Raw genomic sequence first — 7,391 nt, forward strand, 5'->3', positions numbered from 1 at the left:
ACACTGAACCCTGAGGGACTTCACTAATAACATTAGTTCACGAAGAGCAGATGTTCCTGTAAGTGTACCCTTAACCACAGACTCTGTGATCTTTCCCACTGCTGAAATCAAACTCATTTTTCTGTACTTGCCTATCTTTTGCGCCTCCTTTGTAGATTTGGGGCAAATTGACACTTCTCCAAGGGATCGTCATAGAATCTAATGATTGTCTCAGTAACATTCTCAATGGAGGGATGTACTTATGTGCTCTTTTTAGTATATCATCCACTCCTGGAATTTTAGGTTCACTCGACTTCAGTAGCTTTTCCCATAGACTTCTCTCCAAGATCGATTATATTACTTAATTTACAGAAGTCTAACCCTTTTTACTAGTCCCTTATAGCTGAAACAGTCTTTCAACTGTAAAGATCATTAAAAAGTACTTATTCAACTCATCAGCCACTTCTGTGGACTTTCTATGGCTTTTCAGTTTCAATCAGGTAAGGGACCTATTTGATTCAGTGTCTTCTTTTTTCATATACACACATACAAAAAGAACTTGCCTTCAATTTTAGCTCTTTGATAGTGGTTTCTCATACTCAACTTTCGCTTGTCTCACCTCACAGTGGTTTTATTACATATACAATTATAATACTGATTTAAATCAGTATTTCATGATAGTCTGTAATTATCCCATGCTTGATTAAACCCTTAACTTCTCTTGTTGTCCTCTTAGGCATCTTTCTTTTGCAGAATATCTCTACTGAAACAAATACATTTTTAGCTTCCAGGATAAGTTGAATACTTTCCATAACAAATTCATATCCAACGATATATAGATAGTTGTTCCTTAGTAGAACCCTATGAAATACCTTAACGCACTGTAGCCTCCTTCCTTGAAATTGAAGCTCTCCTCTTTTCCTTTCACCTTTGGATGCCATTCATCAAATTTTCATCAAATTTGATACAGTTCAGATCCTTGGTAGATCCAGGTCAAGGATATTAGATCCCCCTGTACTTTCTCTGTCATGTTGGCATATATCACAGTCATTCAGATGGCCCAAAAATTGGTTTCACCATAGCACATAGCCAGAACTCAATTTCCAATCTATAAGAGGAAGCTTAAAGTAACCCATAAAAACTATTATAAAGGCAAGTAAGGCTCTTGGAGTTTATGGCAAGTACACTGTAAATTTGAGAGAGGCAGCAAGAAAATACACTGAACCACTGAGGTTAATTATGAGAGCATCATTGGATTGTAGAACTGCCAGTGTATTGTCAATACTTAAACAAGCATTTCTAAGAGTGAGGTAAGCAACTATTGACTGGTTAGTCTGACTTCACTGATAGGAAAAATAATGAAGGCAATGATCAAGAATGAATTACAGGATCATTTAGATATAAATGCAATTCTGAAGACAACAGCATGCTTTTTATAAAGGGAAAATGTGTTCATTAATCTGATTAGCAATTTTGACAGAATCACTCGCGAGCTGCATGTAGGAAATAATTTTGACATTGTTTACTTGGATCTCAGTGAATCATTTGACTCGGTTCCTTATGATAGGCAACTGTATAAGCTAGAACATGTTGGAATCATAGGAGAAAATCCTGAAATCAATCACAGGATGACTGCAGAGTACAAGGCAGAAAGTTGTGATTAATAGTTACTCTTCAGATTCGGCTAAAAAATTGGGTTCCCCGGGGATTGGTACTGGGACCACTATTTTTTGATTTTCTTACTTCAAAGAAGGAATAGAAGGCATGATGTCATAATTTGAACATGTCAAGAGCATTAGCATTAGTTAAAGCATATGATGCAAGAAAGCAAACTTATACAGCATCAGCCAAAAAAAAAAAAACCTTCCCATTTCTCTGATCCATTCTTTCCAAATGTTTGTCTAGTGCTGCCTTGAATTTATTTAAGCTATCAACTTCCACAACAACAACAGATAGAAGTTTGTTTCAGCAATCAACTACCCACTCGCTAAAAGCAAACTTCCACACACTTATTGTACAACTGTCTTTCCTCAGTTTCAATCTATGCCCCCCCTCAGGTTTGTAATCTGAGCAAGAGGAAGAATCCCATCAGCATTGAGCCTTCTCAATTCATTCAAGGCCTTATACACCTCAATAAGATTACCTCGCAGGTGCATACTCTCCAGAAGCTGCAATTTGCAGAACTTAAGCCTTTCTTCATAAGAGCACCCCTTTGTTCCCTTCACCAGTCTTGTTGCCCTTCTCTATACTCGTTCTAGCAACTCTACATCCTTCCTAAAATGAAGCTTCCAGACCTGTAAGGGGATAATCACCTCCTTATCCCTCCTCGCAAAATTCCTATATGTCATTGACATGACCTACTCTGGCAGCCTGTTTGCACAGCTCAGAAAACTTCATATATGGCTGCACAATTACCCCTAGGTCTCTTTCATTCTCCACTACCCTGAGTGTAACACCATATAGTTGGTACATTTCTCTGGGATTACTGCTACTCATTTGCATTTGTCAATGTTAAACTTAAGTTGCCACTTCTCAGCCCATCTACCCAACATTTCCAGATCCTCTTGCAGCGCAATACTGTCTTTACTGTTATTAACAATCCTGCCAACCTTTGTATCATTTGCAAACTTTGACTTTTAAGCTTGATATACCTTCATCAATATCATTGATAAATATACAAAACAACAATAGGCCCAATGCCTAACCCCAAGGGACACTACTAATAACTTAGTCCACATAGAGCAGAGTCCATTGATTACCACTCAACCATCCCTTTATCCATTGTGGCAATTTGCCCTTAATGCCATATCGCTCCAATTTGTGCAACAGTATCAAAAGCTTTCCTGAATCAAAGTATAGGTCACTGTTGAAAAAAAGTCTTGAATTAGGGTTGAATTTGAAAGTGTCTGCAATTCTGCCCAGACACAATAGGAGGGAGTATATGATGAGAGCCTTGTCGATCAATTCGGCCCTGGAAAGATTGTGCAAGGCTCAAGGGGTAAAATTTTTTTCAGCCTGGTCTGTACTTGTTAACAGGAGAGACTGCTTCTACAGGGATGGGATACACTTAAATAGAAAGGGTGCAAGAATATTTGCTGATGCTATCGAGGCAGTGTTAGGTGCGTCGGATAGGAAGGGGGGGCCTCGCCCAAAGAGTGGCCTCATTTTCACTGTAAATATTTTCTAAAGTAGTGATAAAAAATTTTAATAATAATAATAAACCAAGAAAACGTGTAATATAAAAGCATTCTTAAACATAACTTTTTAAGTGTTTAAATTTTATTCTTATACCTTTTTATTGTACAATAAACAAGTTAAAAGTTTCTATTAAAATTATTTTTATTACTTTATTTTCCAAGTCAAAAAACATAAAACATTTTTGACCTCTTGGTTTACATTTTTTCGAGGAATTATTATTTACAATATAAATATGAAAACCTATGTAGTACAGTATTTGTATTTATATGTATGTGTGTTGTAATATATATATATATTTATTAAAGGGGCCTCAAATTTAAATAAGGCTGGGGGCCTCTTTCATCCTTAATCTGGCCCTGCATGTGTTTTGTTTACTCCATGGTCCAACCCCAAAATAATTTACACTTGGTGAGGTTGAAGTAAAGATAATAGAGGAAGAAAGGTATTTGGGAGTTATGATACAGTCAGACAGAATTCTCTGAGTAGTGTTGACAGTCAACAAGGGAGGCCTGTGATGCCTTGTCGTGGATTTGTCAAATATTTGCTTGTAGAGATAGGGAGATCGCAATCCCATCATACAAGGCAATTTAAAGAGTTAAAACTTTACTCAGAAGACTTCCTCCATAAGTAGACAAATAGAATTAACGTCTGCAATAAGACTACAGTCAACTGCTGGACAGTCTTGGAGCAGAGAGTCATAGAGTTGAACAAAGTTTTAAAAAGACAGAAGAAAAAAAAATAATTGTAAAGAGATCAACACATTAAGTTATGCCCAAGTAGCAAGGGCAAATAAAACAGTGGCTACACAGCCAAAAGAGGTTAGCAAGACAAAGCAAACACTCTGAAATAAGGAGACAAACATTGTCATACTAAAGCAGTGCCTGACTCAGCTCACAAATCCAGTGAGACTGTCAAAGAAACAGTGATGACACAACTAAAGCCCTACTTAAAGGACATAAAAATTAACAGTATGGAAAAGTGAAAGAAAATGGGGTGCTACTGGAAGTAGCAAATAAAAAGGATTTAAAAAAGGTAGAGGCAAAAAACAGAAAAGCCGAAAGGCAAAAATCCTCATCTTCATTTTTGATGTACCATAGGCAACATTAGAAAAAGACCTAATGATGGATATATACTAAAAAACTTCAGTAGTATTATGACAATGAATTTGCTGCTGAATTCCTTCTAAAAAGAGGAACCAAAAGCAAAATAAATAGATTATTTAACATAATAGCAAAAATTATACCTAAAATACGGAAGGCACTGCAGGAACAACAGAGAATCTCTGCTGGCTGGACCAGCCATAGATTGAGGGAACATTTCCGCCTTACAAAAATGTTTTAAATGTCATGAGTATGGTCATACTGCCAGGAACTGCAATCAAAAAAGAACCTGTCTGTGGTCACTGTACAGTCACTGGCCACCATTACAAAAGCTGCAAAAATAAGTCTCAGCAGCCAAAATGTGCTACCTGCAAGGCAGCATGGCTGACTGACTATGCACACAGCATCAGGGATGACAAATGCCACTGCTATAAAAAAATGGTAAAACTTATATAATCTAGCACCAGTTATGGGCCAGATTGAAAATATAAATGTGACTAGGGCTCTAAATCTCATCCAGTTGAATGCTCAAAGAGCAAGAGTTGTTGTAGATCAGATCAGGCTCAAATTAGAAGAAAATGACATAAACATCTTGGTACTCCAAGAACCATACACATATGGGTAGGGTTGAAGGATACCCAAGAAGCTATAAAAGCATAGAATACACCTCAGGTGTCCCTTCTACAGCAATAGTAGTTTAAAAAAAACTGACCTTATAGTCACAAAGGTGGGTTACCTCTGTTCTCCTGTACGAGTCTGTGCTCATATCACTAGTGCTGTGGGACAGTTCTTTGTTATCTCACTTTATTCCCTGTTAAAAGTGAGATAACATAGTACCTGTTGAAGATATAAATCCTACCATAGAATATTTACAAGCAGTCACAGACTTGCTACCTACAGCAAATATCATAGTGTGTGCTGATGTAAACTGTGTCAGCCTTATGATATAGCCATACAGAAGACAGAGCAGGCAAACATAATGGCAAGATATTATCAGATTTTATAGCCACTTCACCCTTTCAAGTAATAAATTAACCTAATAACTTACTAACTTTTAGCAGTACCATGTGGGAGAGTGACATTGATGTCACTCTTGCTACCAATTCAATAGCCTATAAAATTACATACTGGTGTGTCCGACTAGCCTGGACCACATCAGATCATAGAGCCATCACCTTCAAACTAAACAGGCAATTACAAACAACCCAACACTCCTTGTTGGATATCAAAAGATATATAACCTTAAAAAGGCAAACTGGCAGATTTTTGCAGAACATACAGCAGCTGAGCTGCAAAAACAGGAAAATGAGTGGTCTAGATCAGTGGTCTCCAAACATTTTTGGTCGCATGCCCTTATTTTACTTAAAAGGACTAGCGTGAACCCCAGAATAAAAAATTAAATATATAAGTTGAATTTTTTTAAAATTTATAAATCATTTACATGGAAGGCATTATATCTAAAATCACATATAATTTTAAAATATCACAAATAAAAAAAAATAAAAAAAATACAAAACAAAATTAAATTGAAGTTCAAGCTCAAAATGATATGAAATCATTAAAGTAACAAGTGCAGTAAATGTAATGTAATACTATTTGTTTTATTTATATTATAAATAATTTACATGGTATGCATTATATCTAGAATCACATATAAAATCACATATAATTTTAAAAGATCATAATTTTTAGTGGGAACAATGTGCTTGAATATTTTTCATTATTGCTGTGTATCTTGGGTTCATATTTTGGGACACAGCTACCAAGTTAAGTTTATTTCTAAATGTGGTTTTAATAATAGTCATTGCAGAGAAAGTCACCTCACTGGTACGTGCGTTGCAGTCCTTCCATTTGGATGTTGATCCAAATAGGACTGCATCGCTTGCTCTGCTTACCAAATCACCCCATGGATCATCTTGTGCACCCCACTTTGGAGACCACTGGTCTAGATCAGGCAACTGTAGCCCTGATAAACAAGCACTGACTATGACAAACATTTTAACAAAAACAGCAAACCTGTCTATCCCACGGAAAAAACCGAGGAATCAGGCAGTCCCCTGGTGGTGCTCTGAACTGACTATACTTGGGAGAAGGGTGCACCAGCCAAGGAGAAATTTTCCAAGAGCCAGAACATCTTGGCCACAAAATGAAGTGGATACACAGAGATTCTTATAGAACTCTCAGGAATCAGTAATACAGCCCTTAAGAGACAAGAAAAAGGAATTCTGGAGGCACTTGGTGGAACTACTGGAAACAATAACCCTTGGGGAGTTGTCTACAGAATAGTGACCAACAAGCTGCCAAGAGGAGATGTCTTGGAAACTACTGTCAAACCAGATGGAACTCCAACCCTGTGTTGGATGGATTCTGTAAATAACATCCTAGACAGTATTATTCAGACTGAAACTGGGGATCATTCCTCCACTCAGCTAGACATTATAAAAGAAAACACTGAATATGACAATGCCAATATTGAACCTCTGTTTACTATACAAGACTTAGAAATAGCACTGTCTAAAACTAAAAACAATAAATGCCCAGGTTTTGACCTCGGGATTATCAAAATAGCAGAAATAGCACTGGACAAATTAATAGCACTATATAATAACTATGGCAGAAGGTATATTCCTAAAATTATGGAAAAAAGCTGTATTAAAATTAATTCTCAAAAACCCTGATAAGCCCCTACTGATCCCAAATCATATAGACCAATAGCCCTACTCCCTGTGCTAGGGAAACTATATGAAAGACTAATATAGAGCAGATCAGCTCAATACTACACAGAAGCAGGTTTACATTCCAACAATCAGTATGCTTTTAAGCAGGGCAACTCTACGGAGGATGCCATGCACCACCTACTGACAACAGTTAAAAACTCAGAGGAGAAATATATGCTGGCAATCTCTATCGACTTTGCTGGGGTGGCTCGCTCTAGTGGCCTAGTTTCAGGCTCTATTGACTCTCTCTAGTGGCCTAGTTTCAGGAGACTCCACCACACAAATGCCCCACAAGACCTCTATAAGTTAATAAACAGTCCTGACAGACAGAAGTGTCTCAGTACACACAAGGTTCCAGGAATTAACACACCGTGTGAATAAAGGCTGCCCACAGAGT

The sequence above is a fragment of the Mastigoproctus giganteus genome, chromosome 2 (assembly GCF_048544385.1).
Source record: "Mastigoproctus giganteus isolate SK-2022 chromosome 2, ASM4854438v1, whole genome shotgun sequence".
Classification (NCBI taxonomy): domain Eukaryota; kingdom Metazoa; phylum Arthropoda; class Arachnida; order Uropygi; family Thelyphonidae; genus Mastigoproctus; species Mastigoproctus giganteus.